The sequence below is a fragment of the Oryctolagus cuniculus genome, chromosome 16, assembly GCF_964237555.1.
Source record: "Oryctolagus cuniculus chromosome 16, mOryCun1.1, whole genome shotgun sequence".
NCBI classification, from domain to species: Eukaryota; Metazoa; Chordata; class Mammalia; order Lagomorpha; family Leporidae; genus Oryctolagus; species Oryctolagus cuniculus.
This window is the reverse complement of record NC_091447.1, coordinates 270,189-282,786: the sequence shown is the minus strand read 5'-3', so window position 1 is coordinate 282,786 and position 12,598 is coordinate 270,189. Positions and strand designations below refer to the sequence as shown.

The following is a 12,598-nucleotide window of genomic DNA, read 5'->3' as shown; positions in this document are numbered from 1 at the left end:
GCTGCAGCTGTGCTGACTGGAAGGCAGGAACCAGGAGCCTCTTCCTGGTCTCCTATGCAGTTGCAGGGGCCCAAGGACTTGTACCATTTTATAGTGTTTCCCAGGCCATAGCAGAGAGCTGGATAGGAAGTGGAGCAGCCAGGTCTTGAACTGATGCCCCTATGGAATACCAGCACTGCAGGTGGCAGCCTCACCCACTATGCCACAGTGCCAGCCCTTGCCAAAAGAATTTATAGAAGCTATTCCATATATACACTTAACAATTATTTAGTTACTTGACATGAACTATCCCTGCATATTTGAAAATTTTGAATGGTATCACTTGGGTTTTAAGAATGTTATATTTTAGGTCTCTTAATATTTTTAGTGATGATGTTTTAAAGGCCCTTCCTGTTTTATGAAAAATGATAAGGATTTTGTTTTACAATGGCCATAGTATTACTACTTAAAGCAATAGATTAAATAACACTTTTAAACAAAGTCATTTAATACTAAATTCTAACACACTGGTATATTTTAAAGTGAGAAACTGGATTTCTTTCAGATATTCTAAAGAAGAATGATAATCAAAATTGAAGACATCTACAGTTTTTAATCACTTGTTTTAAATATTGGTCATAATGGTCCAATTTTGAGTTTAATTTTAATTAGCTTTTAAATGATTCAATATGTTTTATAGAAAAAATTCGGAGAACATAATTATATACTCAACCTCCCTCCCTTCTTTTTCCTTCTTTGTCATTTTTTTTAGCTTATGAAATGACATTTTCAGTTTACATTACATTAAAAACGGTTGTTGAATCAAGGGACAAGTTTAACAGGAAAAAAGCAAAAAGATCGTAATTTAGAGGGAATACAGACAATGGCTCTAAACAATATTTGAATATCACATCTAAACAATATTTGAATAAATTGATAAATATTTTAATTTCTCCTACTAAAATGCTCAAAGTCTTTAATTATTTATCAAATATTAGTGCAAAATTATGGATTTAAATGATCCCAAAAAGTGATGAATTTTTGTGTAATAAAGTCCAATTTTTGTCAAGGCTTTTTGACAGTCTCACAGAAAACTTATGTTTGTGAATGGGAAGAATAATACCAAAATATCCATACTACCAAAAGCAATTTGCAAATTCAATGCAATCCCAATCAACATACCAACGATGTTCTCAGAGCTAGAAAAAATGATGCTAAAATTCACATAGAAACATGAGAGATGCTTAACATCTAAAGCAATATTATAAAGCAAAAAAAAGCTGGAGACATCACACCATATTTTAAGCCATATTACAGGGGTCAGCACTATGACAAAGCAGGTAAAGTCACCTTCTGCAGTGCTGGCATCTCATATGGGTGCCAGTATGTTTCCCAGCTGCTCCACTTCTTATACCCCTCTCTGGTATAGCCTGAGAAAAAAGTAGAAAATGGCCAAAGTCTTTGGGCCCCTGCACCTGCATAGAGACCTGGAAGAAGCTCCTGACACTTGGATTCAGATCAACAGAGCTCCGGCCATTGTGGCCATTTGGGGAGTAAACCAGTGGATGGAAGACCTCTCTCTCTCTCTGCCTCTACCTCTCTGTAACTCTGCCTTTCAAATAAATATACTGCAAAAAAAAAAAAAAAAAGAAGAAGTGTTAGCACTGATATAATAACAGACACATAGTTCAATGGAAAAGACTTGGTAGCATAGAAATAAACCCAAATTTCTACCAGCAACTCATATTTAACAAAGGAACTAAAATGAACTGGAGAAAGAAGAATCTCTTTCACAAGTGGTGCAGAGGAACTTGATTATCCATATGTAGAAGCCTGAAAAGAGACTCCAACATCTCTTACACTATGTGAAAGTGAACTCACAGTGAATTAAAATGTAATCATAAGACCCAAACCCAAGTACACATAGGGAAACTCTAAATATTGTCAACACACAATAGCTTTTGGGTAAGATTCCAATAGCAATAGTCACAAAAATAAAAACAGAGACATTTGAGTATATCCAACTAAGATACTTCTTCACAACAAAGTAAACATCAGAGTGTAGATACAATGAACAGATGGCAGGAAAAATTAAAACTCTGAATGTTTACAGATTTCCAGAACATTTACATGAATTGGAAAAACTCCAAAAAATACAGTGAAGAAACAGGCAAGGATCTGAATAGACATTTCTCAGAAGAAATGTACATGGTCAAAACATGTGAATATGCCCGATGTCACTAGCCATTATGTAAATATAAATCAGAACACCATATCAGTCTCCAACACCTGTGGGAGAATACAACACTCAGGTGTTTGTGTGTGCAGCAAGTGGGTTTAGAGGACCCTGTTCACCTCTGGAGAGCAGAGCCTACAGGGAGGTAAAGAAACCTTACTGCGCAGGGGCATGCTAATCTTCTCTGTATCGTTCCAATTTTAGTATATGTGCTGCCGAAGCGAGCACATGTGCTGCCGAAGCGAGAAAGAGATGAAAAGAATTTATCTCAACTAGCCACTAATATTTAAGAAACAAGGTCTTCAGGAAAGCCAACTCAACTGACATTTTCATGTCATTGTTAAATAAAGGAAAAATTATCTAGGTTCAGCAATACGTAGTTTATAAGAGAAAGACTACAGAGTAATTTCCTTGGCATAGAAATAACTTTGTCTTTTTTTTTTTTTTTATCTATGAGGGCTTGCTATCACCACCACACACCCACATCCCATATACAAATGTCTGGCTTGAGTGGTAGCTTCTCTGCTTTGAGGCAAGTTTCTGCTAGTGTGCACCCTGGGAGGAGACGGAGGATGGCAGAAGTGCTTGGGTCCCTGCACCCAAATGGGACATCCAGAATGAATTCCCAGTTCCTGGTTTTGGCTTGGTCAAGCTTTGGCTATTGCAAGTGTCTGGGGAGTGAAGCAGTGGTTCCCTCTTCCTGTCACTCTGCCTTTCAAATCAATAACTGTTGTTGGTAATGACTAATAATGATATTCACTGATTGTCAAATTTTGAATCTATTAATTATAGACAATTTCTCTTTGTATTTTTAAACTTTCATAATGTTCTGTAGCCAATTTCATCACTAGAAATAAAAACTTTTCCTCAAAAAAAAAAAAAGAAACCTTACTGCTTTCCTAATGTGCTTATTAAGTTCTTGACCAGCGCCTGTTAGTCTTGCCACAAACTTTCTAGTCTTACTACTTTCCTTCTTCTTCTTCTTCTCTGTGACTTGTAAAATAGTATACATTCTATATACTGTGGATACTTTTGATTTATTTTATTCCTTCGGTCTCCTATGAAGTTCCTCCACAAAAGCACAGCCCTCAAAATATTCATTCATTTATGCAGTCTGCAGATTTCATGAGCTACTAAATTCCAAGTAGTATGTTAAAGGCAAGATCTGGGCCTAAGAGAAAAGTGGTCTAAATTCTGTGCCTAGAAGAGGATTTGGGACATAGTAGAACTTCAGTGAAGTGCTATGTGAATGACATGCACTCATTAAATGAGTAATCTAAAGCATACACTTCATTTAAGCAACACAGCAGCCCTACTCACCTCAGGTAGAGCAATTGAGAGGAATAATGTGAACAAAAATAAGACATCAATAAGTTGAATAATAACAGAGAAAAAACAAAATGAGATAGATGCCAACATTACTGACCTATTTTTGAGGAATTAAATTGATAGAGGGGCTGGCATTGTGGCCAAGTGGGGAAAGCTGCAATCTGTGAGGCCAGCATAACATCTGAGTTCCACTTTGAGTTTAGGAATCTCCACTTCCAATTTAGCTCACTGCTAAACACCTGGGAAACCAGCAGAAGATGGACGAAGGACTCAGGTCCTTGCCACTCATGTGGGAGACTTGGATGAAGCTCCTGACTCCAGCATGCCCCAGGCTCAACTGTTGAAACTCTCTGGGGTGTGAGCCAGCAGATGAAAGCAATCTATGTCTTTCCCTCTCTCTCTAAATCCACCTTTCAAATAATAAAGATTTAATAAACAAATTAACTGATTTCAAAATACACAAAAACATGAACAATACTATATCATTTTTATGCCAAACTGATAAAAAATAACAAATGCTAGAGAGCACATGGGAAAAGAAAACCACCATATATGGTAGGTGAAAACACAAGTTAGTACAGATGTTATGCAGAACAGTATGGTCATTCCTTAAAAAGGATAAAAATTGGGGCTGGCGCTGTTGTGCAGTGAGTTAAAGCCCTGGCCTGAAGGGCCAGCATCCCATTTGGGTGCCAGTTCTAGTTCCAGCTGCTCTTCTTCCAATGCAGCTCTCTGCTATCTCCTGGGATAGCAGTAGAAGATGGCCCAAGTCCTTGGGCCCATGCACCCATGAGGGAGACCCAGAGGAAGCTCCTGTCTCCAGGTTTCAGAATGGCATAACTCTGGCCTTTGTAGTCATCTGTAGAGCGAACCAGCTAATGGAGGACCTCTCTGTGTCTCTACCTCTATTGTAACTCTTTCAAATAAATAACAAAAATTAAACTAAGATAAAAATTGACCTACCATGTGAGAGTTATCTTGCTCTTGGCTATATAGAATAAGGAAATTTTATTAGAAGGAAAGGAGGAGAGCATATCAAAGATACAGCAATTTTCCCATAACACAGCCACTATAACACAGTTCACTGCAGCCAGGATGTGAAACCAATCTAGCTGTCCATCAGTGAAAAACAATGGACAGGGCAACCTCTTTTAGATACAAAAAAAGAACAAAATATTATTAAATTAATTGAAATAAGCCAGAAGCAGGAACACAAATGTCACCTGGTCCTTGTCACATGTGGAAGTGAAAGAAAATAATGGATCTGAACACAGAACTGTGATTACTAGATGCTGAGAAGGGAAGCAGCTAGGGATAGAGGGGGATTGGATAATAGGTATCAAAAATCAAAGAGGCAGAAAGAACTTCTGGTGTTCCATAATATAATGAGATGACTACATTCAACCATATTAGGTTCTGTGTAAAGAACTGAAGGAGAGGAGCTGGTAGTCTCAAATCATGGAGAAGAATTAGAAACTGTAGTTGCTTGGGGGCCAGCATTGTGGCACAGTGGGCTAACACCCTGGCCTGAAGCACCAGCATCCCATGTGGGTACCAGTTCTAGTCCTGGCTGCTCCTCTTCTGATCCAACTCTCTGCTATGGCCTGGGAAAGCAGTAGAAGATGGCCCAAGTCCTTGGGTCCCTGCACCCAAGTGGGAGATCTGGAAGAAGCTCCTGGTTCCTGGAATCAGATTGGCAGAGCTCCGGCCATTGTGGCCATCTGGGGAGTGAACCGGCAGAGGAAGACCTCTCTCTCTCTCTGCTGCTACTTCTCTCTGTAACTCTGTCTTTCAAATAAATAACTCTTTAAAAACTTAATAAAACTGTAGTTGCTTAGCTTGATCACTTTTTACTGCATAAATGTGTGCAAATATTGCACTACACCCTGTAATAATGCATGACTAGGACACATTAATCACAAATTATTTCAATGAAATTTTAAAAATTAGAAGCATTTCTTTATATTAACAATGAACTATTTGAAAATGAAATTAGAGAAACATTTCCATGCATAGCAGCATAAGAACCAGGAACCAATGTCTTCAATGTTATCAGTGATGAATCAGATTCACAGCCCCCAGCACTCAGTTTTTGCCATAGACCTTACCATGGCAATTGTGGGCATATAGTAGTAAATCAATGGACAGGAATCCTTTGTCTCTAAATCTGCTAAATAAATAAACAAGGAATTCATCAAAGAAAAAGAGATATCAATTTGGATGCCAGGCACAAAAACACATGCACTTGAGCTATCCTCCAGTTTGTGATGCCAACAAATCTTTCAGACATGTTACATTTTCAGAGACTTTTCTGTAATCTTGCTAAGCTTTCTGGAAATCTGCCTTATAGCAAAGGGTTTCCCAATTCCATTACACTCATGATATTTCTTTTGTGTGATATATTAGTTTACCATCTAGAGATAATTTATGGTACAAAACTTTTCTATGCATGCATGTTTTCTCATTTGTGAGTCTATTCATGGGAATTGAAGACTGATTTATAACAGAAATACTTTTTCCAAATTCATTGCATAGACTTTTGTTCCTTATGAATTCTCTGAAGTCTGTTGATGTCTAATTTCTGGCTAAAGGTTTTATCGTATTTACAGCATGCAAAGACTATCACCTTTTGTGAATTCTGTGTCTATACAAGCCTGAAATAAAGAAAATGTTTTTGCACAATCAGTATACGCCTAAGAAACCACCTGTGTCAATTCTCTGATGTACCATTGACTTCTGACTCTAATAATATTTATAAGCTTTCTCCTTTACATGAGTCTCTGTTGGATAGGATGTGATTTCCAGCAAAAGGTTTTGTCACAATACTTACATGAATTTTGGAGAAAAGCTCTTCCACATTCATTATATTGTTAAGGTCTCTCCCTTGTTCAAATTCCATGATGGATTATGAGGCATTACCTATGTGAAATGACTTTCTCACATTTATTTCATTCATTAGATATATATGTTGTGCATTCTGATATAAGGAGAGATTTGGGCAGAGCTTTCCAACACTCATTACACCCATAAGGTTTCTCTCCCACGTGAATTCCCTGTTGTCTTATGAGGTATGGCTTCTAATTAAAGGGATTTTACTTTCAAAGGAGTTTTTCCCTATATGAATTTGATGATGTACAATGAGGGCTGAATTATGGTAAAAGGCTCTGAGTCATTACATTCATAAAATTGCTCCCCATGAGAATTCTTTTATGTTTGATGAGGTCTGATTTGCACCACAAAGGCTATTCACATGTATTATATTCATGCATTTCTCCCCTTGGTGAATTCTCTAATATTTCATGAGATATAACTTGCACAAAAAGGTCAAGTAGAAAATTCCCTGTGTGGATACTCTGATATCTTATGAGTTATGAAGTACAGCAAAGAGGCTTTCCACCATCCTTCCATCCATAAAACCTACCTAAATTGAGCAACAAAGATATAGAAAACCTAAACACACACATAACCAGATGGAAATGATACCAGTAATAAAGACCATCACTACCAAGAAAACCCCAAAACTGGAAGGCTTCACTGCTGAATTCTAACAGACATTTAAAGCACTAACTGCAATTCTTCTCAAGTTATTCAAAACAATTGAGAGAGAGGCGATTCTCCCAAATTCTTTCTATGAAGCCAACATCACCTTCATTCCTAAACTTGAAAAAAGTGCAACAAAGAAAGTAATTATAGACCAATTTCCCTGATGAACATACATGCAAAGATCTGCAACAGAATTCTGGCCAATTGAATCCAACAATGCATCAGAAAGATCATCCACCCAGACCAAGTGGGATTTATCCTTGGTATGCAAGGATGGGACCAAAGGCTTTTCCACAGTCATTTCATTTATAAGCTTTCTCCATGGTGTGAAGGCTCTGATACTTTCTGAGGTTTGACTTCTCAGCAAAGGTTTTTCCACAGTCATTGCAATCATAAGGTTTCCCCCAGTACAAATTGTCTGATGCTTTGTGAGCTTTGATTTCTCAGCAAAGGCTTTTCCACAATGATTGCATTCATAAGGTTTCTCCCCTCTGTGAATTCTCTGATGATTTATGAGGTTTGCCTTCTGGCCAAAGGATTTTCCATAGTAATTGCATTCATAAGGTTTCTCACCTGTGTGAATTCTCTGATGATTTATGAGGTCTGCCTTCTGGCCAAAGGATTTTCCACAGTCATTACATTCAAAAGGTTTCTCACCTGTGTGAATTCTCTGATGATTTATGAGGTGTTTCTTCTGGCCAAAGAACTTCCCACAGTCATTAGATTTGTAAGATTTCAACCCTGTGTGAATTCTCTGATGTCTAATGAGATCTGACTTCTGGTGAGTGGTTTCCACACAATCATTACACACATGAGGGTTTTCCACAATATGAGTGCTGTGATGGAGGGTATTTAATACTGAATGAATTCCCACAAGGTTTACATGCATAGGATTTCTTCCCTATATTTGGTCTATGATTCAGTCTAACATGTGATTGGTAAATGACAGGTTCCACAGTCCCAATATACTTATAAATGTTCTCTCTTTTCAGGTGAATACAATCAGAATTCCACAGTCAGTCAGCTGGGAGGGGTGGATGAATCCGGAAACAGCTGGTTTCCTTGTACTAAAACAAGCGCCATATCACGAAGGACTCTTGCATTTCTTTTTCTTTTTTGCATTTTTCACATTTTCTTATTTATCATGGTTTGTAATAAATTTTCTGATGTGGGTTGTGGTTTTGAGGCTGGCTTAAGGAGTTCAGGGAACCAGAGGAATGGTCTTTTTCAATTAGGGCACAGCTGTTGTTTCTCTCCAATTCTGGCTTTCTGTAATTGCTTTGGGTGCCTCAGGCAATTTTTCATTTTGAGCGACTTTTTCCTAAATGCTTTGTTGGTCTGAGTTGGTTTTGCCTTTTTCCTTTTCAAATTGTGTATTCTGATGCAATACAAACAAGGGTTTAGAACGAGGATCCATCAGGAAATTGAAAAACAGAACATATTGGGTTTTCATGATTAGAAATCATAGGCAACATGACCAAGATGAGTTTTTGGGTTTTGGAAAATGACATAGAACCCTTCCACTGAGGGGCAGATATTAATTTCCTCCAAATCGAGAGTGAGTGCGATTTTCAGGTGAATTCAATCAGAATTCCACAGCCAGTCAGCTAGGAGGGGTGGATGAATCCGGGAACAGCTGGTTTCCTTGCAACTAAATCAAGCCCAATATCACAAAGGACTCTTGCATTTCTTTGGCTTCTTTCTCTTTTTTCTTTTTATCATGGTTTGTAATGAATTTTCTGATGTGAGCTTTGGTTTTGAGGCTGCAATATAGAGTTCAGTGCACAGGAGGAATGGTCTTTTTCAAACAGGGCATAGCTGTTGGCCTGCTTCAATTCTGGCTTGCTGTCATTGTTTTGGGTGCCTCAGCCGATTTGTGGTTTCTTGTGTGGCAATTTCCTAAATGTTTTCTGGGTCTGAGTTGGCTTTGCCTTCTTCATTCCCAAATTCTGTATTATGACGCAACACAAACAAGAGTTTGGACAGAGTAGCCATTATGAAATAAAAAACATTACAAATGGGCATTTGAAGAATATAAATCTACAGGTAACATGACCAAGGTGAGTTTTTGTGTTTTGGAAAATCAAATGGAACACTTTGGCTGAGGTGACAGATATTAATTGCCTCCAAAATGAGTTTCACTGTGATTTTCAGGTTAATTCAGACAGAATTCCACAGGCATCAGCTGGAGGTGTGGATGAATCCGGGAACATTCGGTTTTCTTGAGACTAAATCAAGTCCAATATCATCATGGATTCTTGCATTTTTTTGGCTTTTTTCTCTTTTTTCTTATTTATCATGGTTTGTAATGAATTTTCTGATGTGAGCTTTGGTTTTGAGGCTGGCATATTGAGTTCAGGGCACAAGAGGAAGGTTCTTTTTCAACCAGGGCACAGCTGTTGGCTTGCTCCAATTCTGGCTTGCTGTCATTGTTTTGGGTGCCTCAGCCGATTTGTGGTTTCTTGAGTGCCAATTTCCTAAATGTTTTCTGGGTCTGAGTCGGTTTTGCCTTCCTATTCCCAAATTTTGTATTCTGATGCAATACAAGCAAAATTTTGGACAGAGTAGCCATTATGAAAGAAAAAAAAAAACACAGCGCATTGCCATTTCAGGATTAGAAATCTACAGGCAACACAACCAAGATGAGTTTCTGTGTTTTGGAAAATGACATAGAACGCTTCTGCTGAGGGGACAGATTCTAATTCCCTCCAAATGGAGTGTGAGTGCGATATTGAGGTGAATTCAATCAGAATTCCAGAGTCAGTCTGTGGAAGGGGGGGATGAATCTGGAAACAGCCAGTTTCTTTGTGTCTAAATCCAGCCAAATATCACAAAGGACTCTTGCATTTCTTTGGCTTTTTCACATTTCCCTGATTTATCATGGTTTGTAATGAATTTTCTGATGTGACCTTTGGTTTTGAGGCTGCAATATAGAGTTCAGGGCACCGGAGGAATGGTCTTTTTCAAACAGGACACAGCTGTTGGTTTGCTCCAATTCTGGCTATTGTCTTTGTTTTGGGTGCCTCAGCTGAAATTTGGTTTCTTGAGTTTCACTGGGATTGTCAGGTTAATTCAGTCAGAATTCCACAGGCAGTCAGCTTTAGTGGTGGATGAATCTGGGAACAGCCAGTTTCCTTGCAACTAAATCAAACCCAATATCATTATGGATTCTTGCATTTCTTTAGCTTTTTCACTTTTTTCTTATTTATCATGGTTTGTAATGAATTTTCTGATGTGAGCTTTGGTTTTGAGGCTGGCATATTGAGTTCAGGGCACAAGAGGAGGGTTCTTTTTCAATCAGGGCACAGCTGTTGGCTTGCTCCACTTCTGGCTTGCTGTCATTGTTTTGAGTGCCTCAGCCGATTTGTGGTTTCTTGTGTGGCAATTTCCCAAATGTTTTCAGGGTCTGAGTTGGCTTTGCCTTCTTCCTTCCCAAATTTTGTATTCTGATGCAATGCAAAGAAGAGTTTGTATAGAGTAGCCATTATGAAATAAAAAACACAACAAATAGGCATTTGAAGCTTAGAAATCTACAGGTAACATGACCAAGGTGAGTTTTTGTGTTTTGGAAAAAAAAATGGAACACTTTGGCTGAGGTGACAGATATTAACTGCCTCCAAACTGAGTTTCACTGTGATTTTCAGGTTAATTCAGTCAGAATTCCACAGGCAGTCAGCTGGAGGGGTGGATGAATCCGGGAACAGCCGGTTGCCAAGCGACTAAATCAAGCCCTATATCATTATGGATTCTTGCATTTCTTTGGCTTTTTTCTCTTTTTTCTTATTTATCATGGTTTGTAATGAATTTTCTGATGTGAGCTTTGGTTTTGAGGCTGGCATATTGAGTTCAGGGCACAAGAGGAAGGTTCTTTTTCAATCAGGGCACAGCTGTTGGCTTGCTCCAATTCTGGCTTGCTGTCATTGTTTTGGGTGCCTCAGCTGATTTGTGGTTTCTTGTGTGGCAATTTCCTAAATGTTTTCTGGGTCTGAGTTGGCTTTGCCTTCTTCCTTCCCAAATTTTGTATTCTGATGCAATTTAAAGAAGAGTTTGTACAGAATAGCCATTATGAAAGAAAAAGCACAACAAATAGGCATTTGAAGCTTAGAAATCTACAGGTAACATGACCAAGGTGAGTTTTTGTGTTTATGAAAATAAAATGGAACACTTTGGCTGAGGTGACAGATATTAATTGCCTCCAAACTGAGTTTCACTGTGATTTTCAGGTTAATTCAGTCAGAATTCCACAGGCTGTCAGCTGGAGGGTGGATGTATCTGGGAACAGCCGGTTTCCTAGCGACTAAATCAAGCCCTATATCATTATGAATTCTTGCATTTTTTTGGCTTTTTTCTCTTTTTTCTTATTTATCATGGTTTGTAATGAATTTTCTGATGTGACCTTTGGTTTTGAGACTGCAATATAGAGTTCAGGGCACCGGAGGAATGGTCTTTTTCAAACAGGGCACAGCTGTTGGTGTGCTCCAATTCTGGCTATTGTCTTTGTTTTGGGTGCCTCAGCTGAAATTTGGTTTCTTGAGTTTCACTGGGATTGTCAGGTTAATTCAGTCAGAATTCCACAGGCAGTCAGCTTTAGTGGTGGATGAATCTGGGAACAGCCGGTTTCCTTGCAACTAAATCAAACCCAATATCATTATGGATTCTTGCATTTCTTTGGCTTTTTTCTCTTTTTTCTTATTTATCATGGTTTGTAATGAATTTTCTGATGTGAGCTTTGGTTTTGAGGCTGGCATATTGAGTTCAGGGCACAAGAGGATGGTTCTTTTTCAATCAGGGTACAGCTGTTGGCTTGCTCCAATTCTGGCTTGCTGTCATTGTTTTGAGTGCCTCAGCCGATTTCTGGTTTCTTGTGTGGCAATTTCCCAAATGTTTTCAGGGTCTGTGTTGGCTTTGCCTTCTTCCTTCCCAAATTTTGTATTCTGATGCAATGCAAAGAAGAGTTTGTACAGAATAGCCATTATGAAATAAAAAAAACACAACAAATAGGCATTTGAAACTTAGAAATCTACAGGTAACATGACCAAGGTGAGTTTTTGTGTTTATGAAAATAAAATGGAACACTTTCGCTGAGGTGACAGATATTAATTGCCTCCAAACTGAGTTTCACTGTGATTTTCAGGTTAATTCAGTCAGAATTCCCCAGGCAGTCAGCTGGAGGGGTGGATGAATCTGGGAACAGCCGGTTTCCTAGCGACTAAATCAAGCCCTATATCATTATGGATTCTTGCATTTTTTGGCTTTTTTCCATTTTTCTTATTTATCATGGTTTGTAATGAATTTTCTGATGTGAGCTTTGGTTTTGAGGCTGGCATATTGAGTTCAGGGCACAAGAGGAAGGTTCTTTTTCAATCAGGGCACAGCTGTTGGCTTGCTCCACTTCTGGCTTGCTGTCATTGTTTTGGGTGCCTCAGCTGATTTGTGGTTTCTTGTGTGGCAATTTCCTAAATGTTTTCGGGGTCTGAGTTGGTTTTGCCTTCTTCCTTCCCAAATTTTGTA

The 12,598-nt window shown here is 38.5% G+C and overlaps 1 pseudogene; it reads right to left on the bottom strand.

Annotated features, from left to right (window-relative positions):
• Positions 1–2,375: 2,375 nt before the first annotated feature.
• On the bottom strand, positions 2,376–2,443 carry LOC127489675 (U6 spliceosomal RNA; annotated as a pseudogene).
• Between the last annotated feature and the right edge of the window lie 10,155 nt (positions 2,444–12,598).